This window comes from Hyla sarda, chromosome 7, assembly GCF_029499605.1.
Source record: "Hyla sarda isolate aHylSar1 chromosome 7, aHylSar1.hap1, whole genome shotgun sequence".
NCBI classification, from domain to species: Eukaryota; Metazoa; Chordata; class Amphibia; order Anura; family Hylidae; genus Hyla; species Hyla sarda.
The window spans coordinates 142177291-142200002 of record NC_079195.1 but is presented as its reverse complement, the minus strand read 5'-3'; the positions used below and the strand labels follow the sequence as shown (position 1 = coordinate 142200002).

The 22712-nt window shown below is 44.1% G+C and overlaps 1 protein-coding gene across 2 annotated transcripts in view; it reads left to right on the top strand.

Annotated features, from left to right (window-relative positions):
* Window positions 1-22712, top strand: part of LOC130282554 (core histone macro-H2A.2) — a 75244-nt gene that overhangs the window by 21308 nt on the left and 31224 nt on the right. Inside the window, exon 1 of one of the 2 annotated variants that reach the window (XM_056530914.1) lies at window positions 11-214. The exons of the other annotated variant lie outside the window; for it this stretch is intronic. The gene's annotated coding sequence lies outside the window, so the exon portion shown is untranslated. Of the gene's footprint in view, window positions 1-10; window positions 215-22712 lie in introns of those variants that run through there. 2 annotated transcript variants of the gene reach the window in all.

Below are 22712 nucleotides of genomic sequence, written 5' to 3'. Positions count from 1 at the left end.
TCCCTTCGCTCCGTGTCCCTCCTCCTGGTTTTACTATCAGCTTTCAGAGCTTCCATTTACACACTTGCGGGGGGGGAGGGAAAACAAGAAAATAATAGAAAAGATCACTAAAGACTAAACAATAACCATAGGAACAATAAAAGAGAAGAGCCGGCCTTGTGCGGGTGGCAGCCTGGCATCTCCTGGAGGGCACACACGGGAGGGATAGCAGAAGGTAAGCCTGCTGTGCACAGCTCTTTCAATGAATGGCTGCTGCTCGCCTCAGAACACTACGGATCAAACAGACAAATAACCTGCATTTAAAGGGGACGCGCCCCCCGGAGATCAGACGTGACCCTGATGGAGATTATGATTTATGCACAGAAATGAGCAGTCAAGGGGGAGGAGACAGCAGGATGTGTGTACATACATGTGCGCCCCCCCACCCATGTACTGCTACATGTTTAACCCCTTGGGGGTGGGTGAGGGGCTCGCTCTCCCGCTCAGGCCGTCATACATAATGTCTGTGGGTGCAGAGAAGCTGGCACTTCCTGGGCCTACTGCAGCTGGCTGGCTGCTCACAGCGGGGGTTTGGTGGGATTTTAGCTTTTCATTTTGTGTTGTAAATATTTTTATTTTACCTTTTGTTTATTTTTGTAAGTGAAATGTTCTCATGTTGCTATGTACACAGCGTGCCCCCCTTCATGCCCGTCTTCCCGCCGATAGGTACAATGACCCCTGGAGGCATCAGGATGGCAGTGAACGCTCCCATGCCCAGGCTGCTGCTTCTCCTCTTTGCTTCCCCTGAGGCCTCCTCCCCCCCTCTGCCCCTGGGAGTTTCTGGCCTCCAGCATTATCTCTCTATATTGGAATAATATACACTTTCTTTGTTACAGTGCATTTACCTTGTACATTGTGGGACATAGTAAAAATGAGGTGGGGGGTAATTCAGACCTTGAGGGGGTTCCTATCCTTTGCCTAAACTGTAAGGGACTGTCATTTTATTTGGATTTCTTTTAATATTTTAATGGATAATCCGGATTTGTAGGCTTTGGAGCCTGTGGTTTTGCAGCTAGGCCTCTTAAAGAGACAGGCATTTTTATTAGCAATTGTGCATTCTTCTTCCATTTACCAAGGCACCTGGGCTGGCTCCATTGTTCCTGGAGTAAAATAGTATTTTAGGTGGCATTTCCATGGTTAGATGTCTTTGTGTGTTCATTCATTCTTGGTGAATTGAGACATGTCACCTTTACATGAAGGATTTGTGACACATTGTTAGGATCCTGTAGTTATTGTAACGCGCTGTGCACTTAATCTGGTTAATAAATCCATCTGTTCGCTGACTTCTAATCTCTGACACATGAAATGTCTTCATCTTTCTTCTTGATCACAAAAGATTTGATAGGATGACTGATGTAGTAGAAAAGGAGACATAAACATGATCTGGCGGCAGTGAAGGAGCTTTTTTTATTTTTATTTTTTAAATATTTTGTCATGCAACGTCTTACAGTACAAATAATAAATCGTAATATGAAGAAAGAAAAAAGTTGAATCCTTTATTTCCCCTCCATTGTTTTTTTTGTAATATAAGTTTAAAACTATATTTATTTTTTTGACAGCATGACATGTAAATGTGTACTTGTGAGCTATGCTGGGAGTTGTAGTTTTGCAACATCTGGGGGTCCGCAGGTTGAAGACCACTGTTGTAAATGTGTACTTGTGAGCTATGCTTTATAAAAGCAGTGGTCTCCAACCTGCGGACCTCCAGATGTTGCAAAATTACAATTCCCAGCATAGCTCACAAGTACACATTTACAACAGAGGTCTTCAACCTGCGGCCCTCCAAATGATGCAAAACTACAACTCCCAGCATGCCCGGACAGCCAACCGCTGTCCGGGCATGCTGGGAGTTGTAGTTTTGGAACATCTGGAGGTCCGCAGGTTGAAGATTACTGTTATAAAGCATAGCTCACAAGTACACATTTACAACAGAGGTCTTCAACCTGCGGACCTCCAGATGTTTCAAAACTACAACTCCCAGGATGCCCGGACAGCCGTTGGCTGTCCGGGCATGCTGGGAGTCATAGTTTTGCAACATCTGGAGGTTCGCAGGTTGGAGACCACTGCTTTATAAAATATACAAAGAAAAGGGGGGGGGGGGGTTATTAACAGGCTGAGCCACTACTGCAATGTTTACATAGTAAGGCTGTGTTTGCAGGGTGGAATTTGCATTGCCGTCTACAAATTCTGCAAATTTCTGAGTGGTCATAGTTCTCGCAGAACATGCAAATTTGCGAATTGCCCATCCATGTGTTTTTGGCAGACATTTTGTACATTTTCTGCCATGTAAACATAACCGAAGAGATAGAGAAGTTTTAAAAAAAGAAAATAAAAAATTAACAGCTAAAAGAAAAAATTCTATCTATTAAAATAAAAAAAATTTTTTTTTTATAACTGCGCTTGCTTCAGAGTCCCTGGCGGAAGTTACCTGCTGATGTCCCCCATACACTGTGCAGGGGATGTTGCAGCCAGTCACTGGCCTTAGCGGTGATGATGTGCGAGGGACTGTTAGGCTAGGACTGCGCAAACATTTTTTCCTTAGAATTTTCTGTCGGAAATTCCAACCAGAAAATTCTGCAGTGTGAATAGGTTCATGGAAAACCTATTCATCATCATGCAGCGGAATTTCCAACCTAAATTCCTGAGCGGAATTCCGGTCGGAAATTCTGTAGTGTAAACACGGCCTTAAAGGGGTACTCTGCCGCAAACATCTTATCCCCTTTCCAAAGGATAGGGGATAAGATGTTAGATCTTAGGGGTCCTGCGGCTGGAGACCCCGCAATCTCTATGCCGGCAGTGGCGGTTCCAGGAACGCGGAAGCTTGCAGCTTCTGCGTTCGTGACATCATGCTACGCCCCCCCCCCTCCATTCATGTCAATAGGAGGAGGCGTGATGGCTATAACGTATTAGTCACAGTTCCTCCCATAGAAGTGATTGGAGGGTGCGTGACGGCCTCATCGCCAGTCATCGTGCACGGAGAATGAAGGGGTGCCGCACAGGAGATCGCGGGGGGTTCCCAGCGGCGGGACCCTGAGATCTAACATCTTATCCCCTATCCTTTATGGCGGTGTACCCCTTTAACCCCTTAACGACGCCGGACGTAAATGTACGTCCTGGTGAGCTGGTCATTAATGCACCAGGACGTACATTTACGTCCTATACATAACCAAGAGCATCGGAGCGATGCTCGGGTCATGCGCGGCAGGTCCCGGCTGCTGATAGCAGCCAGGGACCCGCCGGTAATGGTGGACATCCGCGTTCGCATGGATTTCCGCCATTAACACCTCAGATGCCGTGATCAGTACAGATCACGGCATCTGCAGCATCGCGGTCAATAAAATAGATGATCGGATCGCCCGCAGCGCTGCCGCGGCAATCCGATCATCCATCATGGCGTCAGGAGATCCCTTCACTTGCCTCCGCTGCCTTCCACAGGTCTTCTGCTCTGGTCTGCGATCGAGCAGACCAGAGCAGAAGATCACCGATAATACTGATCAGTGCTATGTCCTATGCATAGCACTGAACAGTATTAGCAATCAAATGATTGCTCTAAATAGTCCCCTATGGGGACTATTAAAGTGTGAAAAAAAAGTATTTAAAAAAAAATGTGAAAACCCCCTCCCCCCAATAAAAACCTAAAGTGTCCCATTTTCCCTATTTCTCCCCCAAAAAGTGTAAAAAAATAAATAAAAAATAAATAAATAAAAGTTATGTACACATTTGGTATCGCTGCGTGCATAAATATCCCAACTATTAAAATAAAATGTTAATGATACTGTACGGTGAATGTAAAAAAAAGTCCAAAATAGCTGCTATTTTATTCCCCAAAAAAATGTATTAAAAGTTTTATATAGGCAAATATGGTATCAATAAAAAGTACAGATCACGGCGCAAAAAATGAGCCCTCATACCGCCGCTTATACGGAAAAATGAAAAAGTTATAGGCCTTCAAAATAGGGGGATTTTAAACGTACTAATTTGGTTAAACAGTTTGCTATTTTTTAAGCGCAACAGTAATAGAAAAGTGTATAATCATGGGTAACATTTTAATCGTAATGATCCAAAGAATAAAGAACACATGTCATTTTTACCGTAAATTGTACAGCGTGAAAAAGAAACCTTCCAAAATTTGCTAAATTGCGGTTTTCTTTTTAATTTCCCCACACAAATAGTATTTTTTTTTGGTTGCGCCATACATTTTATGGTAAAGTGAGTGATGGCATTACAACGGACAACTGGTCTTGCAAAAAACAAGCCCTCATACTAGTCTGTGGATGAAAATATAAAATAGTTATTTTTTGAAGGCGAGGAGGAAAAAACTAAAACGTAAAAATAAAATTGTTTGAGTCCCTAAGGGGTTAAGGCATGTGACAGGCTGCAGCATCCCTGTGGCAAGAGGGAAAGCGAACATGGAGGGAACATAAAATATGAGCATAGAAATCAAGGGAGAAGAAAGTAAGGTACGATGGACAATGCGGCTCAATAGGGGAGTATGACATCTTGTCTTTTGTTTAAAGGGGTACTCCGCCCCTAGACATCTTATCACGTCCCCTCCCATAGACTTGCATTGAGGGCTGGGGTGTGACGTCACACGTGGGCGGAGTCGTGACGTCATGATCTTCCATCCCGGTGGTCGAGATGGACTCAGCCTGAGGACCTCCAGCGGTTCCGGAAGCCGCTACTGGTGGGTGCTGCATGGTAGATCCAGGGGGTCCCCAGCTGGCTGGCGTGGCTGGGCGGTGTTTGATAAGTTTAGTCTTGAAAGTCATTCCGCTTTCTAAGTGTTCTTTATCCCCAGGGAAGTCTAGTGTGATTCATCAAAACCACCAAAGTGGAAAAGTTGATCAGTTGCCAATAGCAACCAATCAGATTGCTTCTTTCAGTATTTAGAAGGCCCCTGAGAAATAAAGAGATTTGAATGGTTGCTATGGTTTTCACTGCACAAATTTTGATAAATCTTCATGTTGGTCTTTTTCAAGACGAAACAAATTGACTGCCGATTCGGTTAATCTTGCTGTAGATTCACTCATCTCTTTTACAGTTTTTTCTTTTTTCTTCCATGTTTGTCTCTTGGTGTCGCTGCTAATCTGTATTGCAGGGGGCGGGCTCTGGACATAATCATCCTCCTTCCTCTTTTGGCAACTCAGAATCTAGTTGCATTTTGTATTTTTACGACATCTGATCATGCATGTGTACATGCAGAAAAAAGAAATGGATTACGATCATTAAAAAAAATGTTATTGACGTCAAAAGTTTTGATCACAGCGGATTTCACTCCTGAGATCTGCTGCTAGTTATAAGCTGGGGAAGTTTGTGGCGTCATGCTGCTCACTCCCCGGCTGTAAATCAAATCCGATCTTTTTTGCTACTGTAGTTCATGCATTAAAAAAGTCAGATGGTCTGAACGGCCGGGGAGCAAAGCGTGATGCTGTGCACTTCCCTGGCTTATAACTAGCAATTCTCAGGAATGATACCCAGTGTGACCATAACTTTTGATGTATCTGGGCAACATCTCCCCAGCCTCACTAATATTCTGACCCGTTAGGCGACATCAGAGCGCTCATCCGTCACCCAACACCACCAGACTCCACTATATTGATGAGGTAGGGGAGCTGTGTGAGCTGGCGCCCCTCCCCCAATGTGCCGTGGAACACAATGACAAAGAGCTTCTAAAGGGCAGAGCTATGAGTATACCTAAGGTAAAACTGTAAGTGACCCTTCTTTGTACAGCTATTCACTATAACCCAATATATAGGGTTTAGGCGGGTGAAATAGCTGACAGATTCTCTTTAAAAATCATATTCATTAGAGAGATCATAAAACTGAACTCACACAAAGTTAATGAACCTTCTTTGTACAGCTGTTCACCCGCAATATATCCCCATGTATTGGTTTTAGTGCGGATGAAATAGCTGACAGATTCTTTTTTAAAGGACAACTGCAGTGGTACACTTTTTTATAAATGCCCGGGCCTCAAAAATAAACTCATACATACCTTCCTACGAGCCCCTGTTGGTCCGGCACAGGCCTCACGGTCCGGCAGTGCTGACGTCATTCCACTTCCTGGGGACGGGGACGCCGCAGAGCCGTCAGCGTATCACCGGCCATAGCGATGTCCCACCCCGGCCGGTGATAGGCTAAGCCCACTGTCCTGTAAGAAGCCGGCCAGAGCTCCTTACAGGACAGTGGGCTTAGCCTATTACCGGCCGGGGCGGGACATCGCTACGGACGGTGATACGCCGACCGCTCTGCGGCATCCCCTTCCCAAGGAAGTGGAATGACGTCAGCACTGCCGGACCATGAGGCCTGTGTCAGACCATCGGGGGCTCATAGGAAGGTATGTAGGAGTTAATTTTGTTTATTTTTGAGGCCGGGCACGGACATATATAAAAGTGTTCCACTACAGTTGTCCTTTAATGGTGGAACAACCTCTTAACCCCTTAAGGACCAAGGGCGTACAGGTATGCCTTTGCTCCCTGGTACTTAAGGACCAAGGGCGTACCTGTACGCCTGTGGGAATTTCGCTCCCTGCCGGGCGGGGACCGGGCCGGGTTGACTGCTTATATCAATCAGCAGGCACCCTGCGCCAATGCCCCCCCCCCCAATGTAGGCGATAGCCGAAAATCGCAAGTGAATTCACACTTGCGATTTTTGGCTATGCCGGTGATGCGTGTGACCCGCTGGCCCGGAAATACAAGGTGATCGGGGGTGATTTCGTCACCAATTTGCCCCCCCCCAGGATCGCTGCTATCCAATAGCAGCCAGCAGGGGAGGGGTTAACGGCCCCTTCTCGCGGCTCTGCTTGCCCCCCGAGTTCATTCAGCGGGCAGAGCTGCGGAAAGGAGCCAGGGACCCCCCCCTCTGTGAAGATCTGAGCCCCTCACAGAGGAAGACACCCCTTAGAGCAGGGAGAGAGTACAGCCCCAGGGACAGGTGGGGTTAACCAGTAAAGTAAAAAAAAAAAAAAAAGTTAAAACATTTCCCCCCCCGACCCCCTAAAGGGTCCGCCACAATTTTTTTTGTGTGACCCGGGCCCTATTAGGGGTTCAGGGCGCTGCATTTGCCCCCCCCCCCCCATTTTCTTATTTTTTTGCTGAAGCGCTTCCCCCCCCCCCCCCCATACAGTTACAGTTACACCAATCACACACACCACAAACCCACCCACCCCCCCCCCCCACACCCATCGTTTGGGAGCTTGTGCACCCTTTGCTGGATAAGAGTTACCACGTGTACGTGGACAACTTTTATACCAGCATCCCTCTTTTCACATCCCTTGCCGCCAGATCCACGTCCGCTTGTGGGACCGTGCGGAAAAAACAGAGAGGCCTCCCTCTAAATTTTCTGCAGACACCTATGCCCAAGGGTGAATCCCGTGCCCTTACCAATGAAAACCTGTTGCTGGTCAGGTATAAGGATAAGAGGGATGTCCTTATGCTGACCACTATTCATGGTCCCTGTGCGAGGTACCACAATAACGGTCCTCAAGCCCGATTGTATTCTGGACTACAATCGGTATATGGGGGGAGTTGATCTCTCTGATCAAGTCCTCAAGCCATACATGGCCATGCTGAAAACACGGGTATGGTACAAAAAAAGTTGCGGTTTACTTGGTACATGTTGCCATGTACAACGCTTTTGTACTGTCCCAGTACGCTGGCAACACAGGGACATTCCTCCAGTTCCAAGAAGAAGTCCTAAAGGCCCTGATCTTTGGCGACCGGGAAAGAGCAGGCCGGAGTTCCCAAGGAACTGAAGTTATAGGTGCCAGGATCATCCCAGGCCAACACTTTCCAGGTGAGATCCCCCACACTGGAAAGAAGGGACGATCCCAGAAAAAATGCAGTGTGTGTAATAGGAGGGGGATACGGAAGAACACCACCACTCAGTGTGACACTTGCCCCGATCATCCGGGCCTCTGCATTAAAAACTGCTTCAGGGAGTATCACACTTCCATGCAGTACTACATTTTCCCTTTTTCATTTTAATTTTCCATAATTTGTCCCCACAGTACCAAGTCCAGACATACCAAATTTTAACACCATAAACCACTAAATTGCCCCAAAAAAATCATCAAAAAAAAAAAACAAAAAAACTGATAAGACCTCTGGGGGTATTTTTTTTCTCTGGGTCACTGAGTCACTATCATCGGGGACTTTTTTTGTTGCCTCAAATGCGCAGCGCTCTCCCTCCACCTGAGCGGGGTGCGCATTTGAAGCAACAGGTTAGGGACGGCCACACACATCACATTCCCAGAATGATGATTCAGAGCATAAGGTTTGGGGTGGGCATATTTTTTAGTTTTGGCTATGCTCTGGGTCATCATTCTGGGAACATAACCTGTTTTATCATTTTATGTCCCACTGTACCCCATTTTAGTTATTTAGTGTACCCCAGTTATTTACCCCATGTAATGCCCCTTGAGGGGGGTCCCACTGTGCTGGCTCCATAGGCCGCAACGCAGAAGCTCAAGGCCCCTGAATGCGACCTGCTCCTCTCAGACCAGTGTGCAAGCTTTTTACGCCCAGACTTGAGGTATGTCCTTACTCCAAAGAAATATATTTACAAACTTATATTTATCAAACACCTGTGGGGTGTGAAGACTCACTGTACCCCTTGTTATGTTCCTTGAGGGATGTAGTTCCTGAAAAAGTATGCCATGTGTTTTTTTTTTGCTGTCCTGACACCATAGGGGCTTCCTAAATGCGACCTGCCCCCCCCCCCCACCCATTTCCCATTTCAGCAAAATTTGTAAATGTGACTCCTTCTCTTCTGAGCATTGTAGTGCGCCCAAAGTGCACTTGACGTCCACACATGGGGTATTTCCATACTCAGAAGAGATGGGGTTACACATGTTGTGGGGCATTTTCTCTTATTACCTCTTTTAAAAATGTAAAATTTGGGGAAAAACCAGCATTTTAGTAAAAAAAAAAAAAAAAAAAAATCATTTACACATCCAACTTTAACGAAAAGTCGTCAAACACCTGTGGGGTGTTAAGGCTCAGCGGACCCCTTGTTAGTGTAGTTTCCAAAACAGTAGGCCATGTGTTTTTTTTTTTTTTTTGCTGTTCTGGCACCATAGGGGCTTCCTAAATTGGACATGCCCCCCAAAATCCATTTCAGCAAAATGTGCTTTCCAAAAGCCAAATGTGACTCCTTCTCTTCTGAGCATTGTAGTGCGCCCGCAGTGCACTTGACGCCCACACATGGGGTATTTTCATACTCAGAAGAGATGGGGTTACAAATTTTGGGGGGCATTTTCTCCTATTACCCCTTGTAAAAATGTAAAATTTGGTTGAAAACCAGCATTTTAGTGGCAAAAAAATAATCATTTACACATTTTTAACGAAAAGTCGTCAAACACCTGTGGGGTGTTAAGGCTCAGCGGACCCCTTGTTACGTTCCTTGAGGGGTATAGTTTCCAAAATAGTATGCCATGTGTTTTTTTTTTTTTTTTTTTTGCTGTCCTGACACCATAGGGGCTTCCTAAATGGGACATCCCCCCCCAAAAATCATTTCAGAAAAACTCACTCTCCAAAATCCCATTGTCGCTCCTTCCCTTCTGAGCCCTCTACTGCGCCTGCCGAACTCTTGACATACACATATGAGGTATTTGCTTACTCGAGAGAAATTGGGTTACAAATTTTAGGAAGATTTCTCTCCTTTTACCCCTTGTAAAAATTCAAAAACTGGGTCTACAAGAACATGCCAGTGTAAAAAATGAAGATTTTGATTTTTCTCCTTCACTTTGCTGCTATTCCTGTGAAACACCTAAAGGGTTAACACACTTACTGAATGTCATTTTGAATACTTTGGGGGGTGCAGTTTTTATAATGGGGTAATTTGTGGGGTATTTCTAATAAGAAGGCCCTTCAAATCCGCTTCAAAACTGAACTGGTCCCTGGAAAATTCTGCTTTTGAAAATTTTGGGAAAAATTGGAAAATTGCTGCTGAACTTTGAAGCCCTCTAATGTCGTCCAAAAGTAAAAACATGTCAACTTTATGATGCAAACATAAAGTAGACATATTGTATATGTGAATCAAGATATTTATTTGGAATATTCATTTTCCTTACAAGCAGAGAGCTTCAAAGTTAGAAAAATTCAAAATTTTCAAATTTTTTTTCATCAAATTTTGGATTTTTTCACCATGAAATGATGCAAGTATCGACAAAAATTTACCACTAACATAAAGTAGAATATGTCACGAAAAAACAATCTCGGAATCAGAATGAAAGGTAAAAGCATCCCAGTGTAATTAATGCTTAAAGTGAAAATGGTCAGATGTGTAAAAAAACGCTCTGGTCCTACAGTGGAAATTGGCCTGGTCCTTAAGGGGTTATCCAGGAAAAATCTTTTTTTATATATCAACTGGCTCCAGAAAGTTAAACAGATTTGTAAATTTAGTGTATCAAGACAGAAAGAAGTTGCACTCACCCGGACTGTAGTATAAATGCAGAGATTTATTCTTGCAACATACAGCTGTGAAGGTACGAAGGATTACAAATCCATAGCGGGGAGTGAGAGCCGGCACAGCTCTCAGACGTGGGGCACACCACTGAAGGATACTTCTATTAAAAAATCTTAATCCTTTCAGTACTTATGAGCTTCTGAAGTTAAGGTTGTTCTTTTCTGTCTAAGTGCTCTCTGATGACACGTGTCTCGGGAACCACCCAGTTAAGAAGCAAATCCCCATAGCAAACCTCTTCTAAACTGGGCGGTTCCCGAGACACGTGTCATCAGAGAGCATTTAGACAGAAAAGAACAACCTTAACTTCAGAAGCTCATAAGTACTGAAAGGATTAAGATTTTTTAATAGAAGTAATTTACAAATCTGTTTAACTTTCTGGAGCCAGTTGATATATATAAAAAAAAGTTTTTTCCTGGAATACCCCTTTTAACCTCTTAACCATACGCCCTGCATCCCGAGTCCTTAAGGACATAGGGCGTATGCATATGCCCGTGGGAATTCCCGTCCCTGCCGCTAGCTGGTTGGGGACCGGACCGGGATGCCTGCTGGAAGCTGGAATCATTCGGCAGGCATCCCGGCACATCGCCGAGGGGGGTCCTGGAAATGAAAGTGAAAGTAAAGCGAACTTTACTGTGGCAACCACTAGGAAGGCCAAACTGCAACTCCTTGCATGCCCAGACAGCCAAAGGCCAAAGGCTGTCTGGGCATGCTGGGAGTTGTAGTTTTGCAACATCTGGAGGTTCACAGTTTGGAGACCACTGTTACAGTGGTGCCCAAACGGTAGCCCTCCAGATGTTGCCAAACTACAACTCTCAGAATGCCTAGACTGCCCAGGCATGCTGGGAGTTGTAGTTCTGTAATATCTGACCCTTTTAGATTTTGCAATTTTCATGACATTTTAAAAAATTGTTGCTCTACTTTGAAGACCTCAAATTTTTTCAAAAAGTAACAATATGTCCATTTTACGATGCCAACATAAAGTGGACATATTGTATTTGTGAAGAAAAATAATTTTTTGGGGAAAATCCATTTTCCTTACAAGTAGAGAGCTTCAAAGTTAGAAAAATTAAAAATGTTCATGACATTTTGGAATTTTTCACCAAAAAAGGATGCAAGTAACGCCGAAAATTTACCACCAAAATAATGTTTTTTCGTGACATATTCTACTTTATCAGAATATTCGGCAAAAGCATTTTAGAGTTATTAAAGGGGTACTCCGGTGAAAACCTTTTTTTCTTTTAAATCAACTGGTGGCAGAAAGTTAAACATATTTGTAAATTACTTTTATTAAAAAAAATCTTAATACTTCCAGTACTTATTAGCTGCTGAATGCTACAGAGGAAATTCCTTTCTTTTTGGAACACTGATGACGTCACAAACACAGTGCTCTCTGCTGACATCTCTGTCCATTTTAGCAACCATGCATAGCAGATGTATGCTAAAGGCAGCACGGTGGCTCAGTGGTTAGCACTGCTACCTTGCAGTGCTGGGGACTAAGGACAACAATAAATAAAGCGTTATTATTATTATTATAATAACGTCAGCAGAGAGAACTGTGGTCGTGATGTCATCAGAGAGCATTCCAAAAAGAAAAGAATTTCCTCTGTAGTAATCAGCAGCTAATAAGTACAGGAAGGATTAAGATTTTTTAATAGAAGTAATTTATAAAAATGTTTATCTTTCTGCCACCAGTTGATTTAAAAGAAAAAAGGTTTTCACCGGAGTACCCCTTTAATGCGTAAAGTGACGGTGGTCAGAATTGCGAAAAAGGGCTGCGTCCTTAAGGGGTTAAACCCCATGGTCAATAACTTAAACTTAAAAAAAATACTAAAGTCCAGAATTGCTTTTTAAAATTATTTTTTATTGGTCTCTTCCTATACCATAAAAAAAAAAAATGAGCCCTCATACATCCTAGTTTACAGAGAAAAAAAAAGCTATAGGCGTTAGAAGAGGACAATTTTAAGCCTACTAATTTTCATATAAAACGTTATAATTTATTAAAAGTAGTAAATTGGGTATAGTTGTAATCGTATGAACCAAAATATTAAAGATAATGTCATTTTTTTTCCTGAAAAGTGCAGTGTAGAAATGCAAGCCCCCAAAAGTTACAGAATGCCACTTTATTTTTTTTTTTAATTTTCTCCAGCAAATATAAATTTATATATCTTTTTTTATATTTTATTTTTGTCTAAGATTTTGTTATGAAATGATTGAGGTCATTACAATGTATGATTGTAGGTAGAAAATTGAAAGCGTTATGATTATTAGTAGGTGAGGAGGAAGAAAAAAAAGCCAAAATGTTTAAAACCCTGCGTTCTCAAGGGGATAAAGTGACCACTGGGCTAAGACTTGTTTGGACGTGTTTCAGGACCCCTCTTAGGTCCTTTCTTCTGCAGCTTATTATATTGAACAACCATATAATCACATTATATGTATGTTTAATATAAGCTGCTGAAGAAAGGACCTAAGGGGGTAAGGAGTCTGCCAACTAAGGGAGTGCGTGCTCCATCCCCATGAGGACGCATCATCTGTCCACCAACATATATCGATAGTGGATCCCGGCACCGAGAGGGAATTCATTGTTGCCTTTAAATACTAATATCAAAACCGAATGACCAGGGAGTCAGGAGTTTGTCTGGCGCAGAGAGGAACCATGGTTCCTCTCTGCGCCAGACAAACTCCTGACTCCCTGGTCATTCGGTTTTGATTTTACTCTCACCCAGGAGGGCTGCAGTGGACCTTCTTCTATATTTCTTCTGCACTTTACCTTGTTGTGTGTGGGCGCACAACCAACTTTGGTAAGCGGCTTGGGAATTACCGTCCCCTACCCCCACCAACAAGATCTACTGATCCCGCACATGAGGCGCCTTCCTCCCTCTCTCTAGATTTAAATACTAATGTGACATTTGATTGGGGAAAATTTTAAGAAACAGCACTCTCTTATGGATGAGCAGTTCACAGCACCATAAAAACATTCATTGCTTTACAGGAGAATATGGAAGAATATAACTGCAATTTCTTCTTTTTCAAAGAGCCGAGGTATAGCTCTCGAATCACCCAAGTGCAATTAAAAGGTGCAAGTGTTCTGCGATTGACTTCAGGAAGGGATGAGTACATCTGGGAGCCTTTATCTTACAGGTCCCTATTGAATGCTGGTGGTTGAACTGGTTTCAAGATGTTGTGGTGACTTTGAATCGCTTGTGGGCATTGTTTTTCTGTTTACTGCGGGACACAGATATGATCGACTGTATGTACTAGGGGTACAATCTAGGTGTACATACTTAACCACCAATATGGGCTCTATTCAGACTCTGTTTGCTCCCATTACATTCCATCTTTGGACCTAGTTCATTGGCTTCCATTATCATACTGTCTTTAGCCTCTGCCTTGTGTCTTTGATGTAATTGTGGCCACTGCGCTATGTTGGACCATTTCCATAAGGGACATCGGTCCATTGAGTTCCCATGAGGTGTCTGTTTTGGTCTCTGCAGATGTGACCAGAGCTTACATCATATAGCTGATAAATGATAACTCTACATTTGTATAATTGAAAGTCTAAAGCTCAGCTGGGGCTTTGTCTGGACTCACTCGGAGGAAGTATGGGCTGTGGGGGTTACTATCAAAACATTTTGCATCTTTTGAATGGCAGGCAAATTAAATTGGTATATTTTAAAGGAACCACTTTTAGCTATAACATTTATGTACCCTCCGAAGTGTTTAGTGTTTCTTAGAGAGTTCTTATTTTTCAAGTGTTTGAGGCCCTTGATTCAGCTATTATTATTACTGAATTACTATCATCTTCAGTCTCTAGTTGAGTCTGAAAGAGAATCCTTATTTTCCAGCCTCTTGTGTATGCTATTTAGTCTACACAAGGCCTATATCTTGTAATAAATACTTTCCCATAATCATTACAATATATTGTTCAGTCATTGGATACAACCATATACTTTTTTGTGGTCGATATTTCTTAGGAACAAATGGTTCTACTGGCCATTCTGTTAGTTTGTTTTAAGGTACATTCACACCTTCAATGCAAACTAAATGATTGAACACAAGGTCAGATCTGCAGAATATTATCAGTCTTGTTTTGTGCTTTTGTTTGTGTTAAATAATTATTTTTATAACTTACGTTTTATGGCTTAGAAACTGTCACTGCCAGCATCCACATGAATCTGCTACGATAGTTATCATTCTTCAGTAATGGTGAGGATTGGAGATAATTCAACTAATGTGTTATTTTTAAAATAACATGAGAAGTAAAAGTCCTCTAGGGGGGCGAATATAAAGAAATAACTGTAATCTTAGTGCCCTGTATACATTTTACATTCATAAAAATCAAAGGCTAATTTGTTTGTACCTCATACTACCATGTCAATGAAAAAAATAGTTGTGATTGTTGTAATGCATTTTACTCTTCAGGGATGTGGAATTCCTATCACCCGACGCCCGGGACAAGCAGTTTTGGGCGCCGGGCAGGTGAATTTGTCTGGCCCTTAGCCCAGCTTCGGGCAAGCAGGGCCGGACCTGACAAGTCGCCCGGACCTCTGCAGTCTGTATGGAGCGGGCTGCCGACTCCTGCCCGCTCCATACTCTGCAGCCCCCATCTGTAAAAACCTGTGTCCTCCGAAGCAGAGCAGGGGAGATGAGAAGCTGTGTATTTGTCTTCTCTCCCCTGCTCTGCTGACCTGCGTCCTCTGCCTTCACTCCCCCCAGCTGTAGCTTGGGAGAGCTGAGGGGAGGAGCGGACGCGCGTCTGCACGGGGAGATGCATGCGGCGCTCAGAGGGGTGTGTGGAGCGGGCTCCGGACTTGTGCCCGCTCCATACTCTGGAGCCCCCGGCTGTTCTCAGTAGCCGGAGGCCGCCGCCAATAGCCAGCATGCGGCGATCGCCCCGGCTGGCTATTAACCCTTTAGATCGCCGCTGTCAAAGCTGACAGCGGCGTCTAAAGGGACATGTGAATGCCCCCTGGTGGGCTAGTGGGGTGGATCGCTCAACCCCACGCCCCCCCCCGCAGCGCGATCGTGGGGGGAGATCCACTATAGAGGTAGCCGGAGGGCTTACCTCTGTTCCCTGCTGTCCCGCTCGGTCATTGATAGAGCCTGGCTGGACTAGGCTCTATAAATGGATCACAGAGCACACAGATTAATAGAGTTCAATAGATCTCTATTCATCTGTCTGAGGAATCTAATGATTCCTCATGTAATCATGTAATAAAGTGTTAAAAAAAAAAAAAGTTTTAATAAAAGTTTGAAAGACCCACATTAACCCAGTGGTCTTCAAACTGTGGCCCTCCAGATGTTAAAAAACTACAATTCCCAGCATGTCAGGACAGCCGTTGGCTGTTCGGGCATGCTGGGAGTTGTAGTTTTGCAACATCTGGAGGGCCACAGTTTGAAGACCGCTGTATTAACCCCTTCCATATTAAAAGTTCAAATCACCCCCTTTCCTATATAAAAACATGTAAACATAATAAAAATAAACATATTTGGTATCGCTTTGTGCGTAATTGTGCAACCTATTAAAATATAACATTATGTATCCCGTACGGTAAATGTAAAAAAAATACCAAACCACAGATTTGGAATTTTTATAATATCCCAGAAAAAAAGTTAAAAAGCGATTTAAAAAGTCAGATCAATACCAAAATGGTACCGATACAAAAAACTGATTATGGCGCAAAAAATGATCCCTCATACAGCCTGGTATGCAGAAAAAAAAATAAAGCTACAGGGGTTAAAAAATGGCAATTAAAAAAATTAGAAAAAGTCCAGAATTAGTAAAACATGACGTAAACTATACAAATCTGGTATCGCTGTAATCAGGCGCCTAAAGTATAAAACTAACATGTTACCTCAACCACAAGGTAAATGGCGCAGAAAAGAAAAACACCAAATCTGCAAAATTATCTTTTACTATTTCAATTTCACTTCCCTATATATATATATATATATATATATATATATATATATATATATATATATATATATATATATATAATATATAGATTATTTTTTTTTTTGGTTCAGAGAATGTTATTGAAAAATTCAAAGGTATCCTTATAGTAGGTAGTTATGGCTATTATAGGGCGAGGAGGAAAAAATCCGAGCGTAAAAGCGAATATTGGCCCGGACAAGTGGATTGTCATGAGGGACAAGTAGATTTTGCTCCATTTTAGTCCCGTGGACAAGTAGTTTTTTAAATAAAATTTCCACACCCCTGCTCTTAGAGTTGTTCTCCATTATGGCATATTGGACACAATGGCCTAGATTTATCAAACTGTGTGAGAGAAAAAATGGAGTGATTTTCTCACAGCAACCAATCACAGCTCAGCTTTCACTTTACCAGAGGTCATTAGCTGAGCTGTGATTGGTTGCGGGGGGAAAATCACTCCATTTTTTTTCTCACACAGTTTGATAAATCTCCCCCAATATGTTTTCATACCACAATCTCTGTAACAACAATACTGACTGTGTACTAAAGGGTACCTATTGGAATGTTCAAAAGGTAATAGTGTGAATATGATGGGCCTTACCCGGAATAGTACGTGAGGTGCTGAATGTCAGATTGTCTGGGTGGTTGTTTCACACGGACTGGAAGTATGTTAGTTGTGAGTTAAGGTGTGGGGTGTTCAGATTGATATAATTATTTCATCACTTATTTGTACAAAACACCCTCATCCTGCCTTTCCTGTATTTCATAATAACGACGCTATCATACCTGGAAGGCTTGGCACTCCTTATAATTGATATAGTTCACTGTGTAGGTGCATTAGAGGTCCGAGAGAACTTTATTGTACTTTTAACACTTTGCTTTCTTTACAAACAATCCATAAACGAAAGCCAGAGTCTAAAATGAATTTAAAACTCTATCAGTTCCATAAGTTGAGTGTTGGACTTATAAGTAAAACTTGGCTTGTTATAGTTTTGTATGTGTCACCGCACCCACATCCTGAGCTCCTGCACCCTGTGCATAGTGCAGCTGTAAAGGAAACTTCTCTTTTATAACGTGTTCCTGTACTACACATTCTGCTTCTCACTTTTACTTTGTTTCCCAAAAATAAACCTATTCTTAGTCTGGAGTTGATGAACATTTTTAATCTTCTTATATATCCATTACGTTTTATCCTAGCATCTAATAGTATATTTAGAAATGTTCTCTTCTTCCTATAATTAATAAAGATGTTGCTAGTAATTACAGATATACCCTGCACCCGTGTCCTTGCACCTTATTTTAGGGTTAATTTTATAGATTGTGTCATAAATAGCTTGCAACATTTTTCTGTTGCTGTTTTTCAGTGTTACCAGTCCCAACATGTCTAACATGCCCGAAATTTGCGGCCCGCCATTGGATAACTTACACCCAGTGTTTGTAACCTTTGCACATTAGCTGTTTTTTTGTGCTCAGTGTAGGTACTCGGGTCTGCAACCAGACATGTGACCTCTTTCACCTGTAGGTACAGTGGTCCCTCAACATACGATGGTAATCCGTTCCAAATGGACCATCGTTTGTTGAAACCATCGTATGTTGAGGGATCCGTGTAATGTAAAGTATAGGACAGTGGTCTACAACCTGCGGACCGCCAGATGTTGCAAAACTACAACACCCAGCATGCCCTGACAGCCAACGGCTGTCCGGGCATGCTGGGAGTTGTAGTTTTGCAACATCTGGAGGTCCGCAGGTTGAAGACCACTGGTATTGGAGGTTATACTCACGTGTCCCCGCCGCTCCGGACCGTCACCGCTGCCCTGGATGTCGCCCACCATCGCTGTCGCCGTGTCCCCGACGCTCCGGCAAGGCCTCCGCTTCCCCGGCATCCCCGCTCTCAGTCGCCGCCATCACGTCGGTACACATGCCGCTCCTATTGGATGACGGGACAGCGTGCGCTGCGACGTGATGACGACGATGGAGAGCGCCGATGATGCAGGGGATCCTGAAGAGGACGCGCCGGAGACCCGAGGACAGGTAAGTGATCATCAGCGGACCACACGGGGCACCGTAAACGGCTATCCGGTGGCAGCTGAAGCAGTCTGCGCTGCCGTTTATGCGATGGCCCCGACATACAAAAGCATCGTATGTTGATTCTGCCTTCAACATGCGATGGCCTCTGAGAGGCCATTGCATGTTGAAATGATCATATGTCGGGGCCATCGTAGGTCGGGGGATCACTGTATTAAAAAAAAAGTTAGTCCAGTGAAAAACTTTATAATACAAAGTTAATGTTAATCTATAAGGCTATTCACGTGGCTGTACAAAATATGCTAATATTTTAATAATGCAGCATGTGCTACTGTCATATTTACTAATGGAAAAAGCCCATAGACATCTAAGGAGAAAGATTAAAACAGGGCTTGACAAATCCCAGGCACCAAGTAGCAATGATGACTAAACATTTTGTGGTAGCGACTAGGTTATTGTCATGCCTTTCCAATAGGGAATGTTACTCTTTTAAAAAAACTTAGTATTACTTACCTCGGCCTCTGCTTTTATGCTGCTTCCCCCGTTCTGCCTTCGGTATTCATCTTCAGATTTCTTTAGTCGGCGCTCCTATGTTTAATAATGGATATCTATGGTTGGCACTCTGGTGTCCCCTGAGCAGCTGATGTCAGGTGACGGCTGTGTCCTCAGCGGTCCGGGTCCGTGCTCAGGAATATGGAGCGTCACAGTGAGGCCGCTGATTTGATCCAGTGGTCTCATGAAGACCGCTACTCAGATGACACCGGAACGCTGATCAAAGATATCTATTGCTGAGCTCCAGAGCACTGACCGAAGACACGCGCTTCTGAACACAGCAGGCAGAACGAGGATTCAGTGTGGGAATGAAGGAGGGAAGTTATATATAAATGTATTTATTTATTTTTTTACAAGAAGACTAGGGCTGGGCAGTATACCGGTTCATACCGAATACCAAATTTTTTGGGCTGCACTATATGAATTTTCCCCATACCGCAATACCGGTTGGGCCCCTCCCCCTCTGGAATGTATTATCATCCTAGCGCAGCGCTGTCCCCACATCAGGGAACTAACCCTATGTTACCGGCCAGCGCTCTGCCCCCCCAATTAATGATCAGCCCAGCGGGGTACTACTCACAGATGTCAAGCACTGCCTTCCTCCTCTTTGTTGGGGGCCGCCGGGTGCTGGAACTCACTGCATGCCAGTGGTCTCCAACCTGCGGACCTCCAGCTGTTGCAAAACTACAACTCCCAGCATGCCCGGACAGCCAACGGCTGTCCGGGCATGTTGGGAGTTGTAGTTTTGCAACAGCTGGAGGTCTGCAGGTTTGAGACCACTGCTGTACGCTGTATCCCTATGCCGGGGCTGCAAAAGATACAGAAAATCAGAAAATAAACTTTTAACTCACCCACCTCGGCCGCACGCTGGGGACGGGGGAGGACAGCCGTCAGCCTATCACCGGCCGGAGCGATGCCCCGCCCCAGCTAGTGATAGGCTGAGCCCACTTATGTAAGAAGCAGGCTGAGCCCACTGTTATGTAAGAAGCCGATCAATGGCCGAGGTGGGGCATCGCTCCGGCCGGTGATAGGCTGACGGCTGTCCTCCCCCGTCCCCAGCGTGCGGCCGAGGTGGGTGAGTTTAAAGTTTATTTTCTGTATCTTTTGCAGCCCCGGCATAGGAATACAGCGTACAGCAGTGGTCTCAAACCTGTAGACCTCCAGCTGTTGCAAAACTACAACTCCCAACATGCCCGGACAGCTGTTGGCTGTCAGGGCATGCTGGGAGTTGAAGTTTTGCAACAACTGGAGGTCCGCAGGTTAGAGACCACTGGCGTACAGTGAGTTCCAGCGCCCGCTGGCCCCCAACAAAGAGGAGGAGGGCAGTGCTTGACATCTGTGAGTAGTACCCCACACGCGGGTCACACGATTGCGGGGAGGTTGGGGGGGCAGAACAGCGCTGGCGGGTCACATGATTTGGGGGGGGGGTGAAAATACCGTTATATACCGTGGAACCGCCGTAAGTTAATAAAATACCGTGATACACATATTTGGTCATACCGCCCAGCCCTAAAGAAGACAGACACAGGAGAGATGAGGGAACAGTAAACACTGACATGTCGTGGTATGAGGAGACAGTAATTGTGATACACTGGACAGATAATGGGGCTTTAATAACTGATCATATGTCTAGAAGACAGCCCATCAGTATTTACTGTACAAAATACAGACGCAGTACTGATTGCTCTGTAAAGTGTTACATGAAAACCTTTTCAAGCCTCCAAGCCATATGAGTTGGAATAGATATGTTAATTTGGGTCACTTCACTTGAGTACTTCATGTTCCGGCTCTGTGAGAGTAAATCTGACCTGTTTCACGTCAAACAAATGAAATGACTTGTTTTGCACATGATTTGGGTGCTGCTCGGTAATTGCACCTGCTTTGTAAATCAACGTGTGCCACAAATACAAATATGGTGCACATTACTCGCTTTCACCAGCACACTGAAAATGCCTAAAATTCACCATTTTTTTAATCTTCTTTATTTTCTTTACATTGCATCACTCTCCTCAAGTTGTTGCAACTCTGTTTCATTGAAGTAAATAGAGAAATACCAAAGGGCAAAACTCTTTAGGAACTGAGGTGCCTTACAAACCCCTCACTGAAACAATCGGTGAGATCCTTGTGGTTAAATGACATCGTCAGAAAGTGACATCTTTGTGCCGAATAAATGATGCCACAGAACATTTTACACTATTAGTATACAAAATAATTGCCGTATATACTCGAGTATAAGCCGAGGCCCCTAATTTCACCCCAAAATCCCAGGAAAAATTATTGACTCGACTATAAGCCTAGGGTGGTAAATACATCATCCCCATGTCATCATCCAGACTCGTCATCATTACCCTGTCATTTTCACCCCCGTCATCATCACACTGTCATCACCCCGTCATCATCCCCTTTGTTATCATCCCCCCCCCTTTCATCATCACCGCCTGTCAATCCCTTCATCAGTGGTCTTAAACCTGCGGACCTCCAGATGTTGCAAAACTACAACTCCCAGCATGCCTGGACAGCCAATGGCTGGGGAGTTGCAGTTCTGAAACCTCTGGAGGTCTGCAGGTTGAAGACCACTGTGGCCTTCGTCATCATCCAGCCCCCCCCCCCTTTAGTTTTCTAGTCACCTCCCCTCGGTGGGAAGTTACGGTGAGCTGGTCCAGGCCATCTATGCTGCAGGGACCGTCCGGTGGGAAGGGTTAGTCGTTCCGGCCTGTCCATTTTCACCTGGAGGCCCTCTTCTCCGGCCCGGGCCTAATGACGTTGCCTTGACGACAACGCACAGGGACGTCCCTGCCCATGAACGTCCCTGTGCGTCGTTGTCAAGGCAACGTCACTAGGCTGGGGCCGGGCCTTGAGCGGAGAAGAGGGCCTCCTAGTGAAAATGGACAGGACGGAACGACTAACCCTCCCCACCGGACGGTCCCTGCAGCATAGATGGCCCGGAGCAGCTCACCCTTCCTTCCCACCGAGGGGAGGTGAGTAGAAAACTAAAGGGGGGGTCTGGATGATGACGAAGGCCGCAGTGGTCTTCAACCTGCGGACCTCCCAGATGTTTCAAAACTACAACTCCCAGCATACCCGGACAGCCGACGGCTGTCCGGGCATGCTGGGAGTTGTAGTTTTGCAACATCTGGAGGACCCCAGGTTGAAGACCACTGAGAAGGGATTGACAGGCGGAGAGTTCACTCGAGTATAAGCCGAGGGGGGCGTTTTCAGCACGAAAAATCATGCTGAAAAACTAGGCTTATACTCGAGTCTATACGGTAATATAAAAAACTATTTGAGCTCTAGCGCCATTAATACCAGTGTAAATTACAAAGTATGTTGGCTCTCTAAGAAAGCTGGCAGTGAGAATTATGTAATATAATGTATTGGGAAAAAAGCATTTTTAATTGGCAAATATGCATTTCAATACTGTCACAGGCTAAATTCAACCAGGAAGGAATTCTATAACCATAATAGAATTGATTGCACAGCAGCATTCAGAATACCGTCTATTCTGATAGTAATCGGTTATTTCATATTTAATTGTCACCTGACATTGTGAAGAAAAATCCCATTAGGTGAGTCGGGGAAACCTAATAAATTCTGACATGTGGCCGTATGCTTGAATCGATTTTTCAGGAAAGATTCATTTTTCATTAATAGACATATAAAAGTGTTCTCTGAACACCATAAATGTGCTAACCACTAG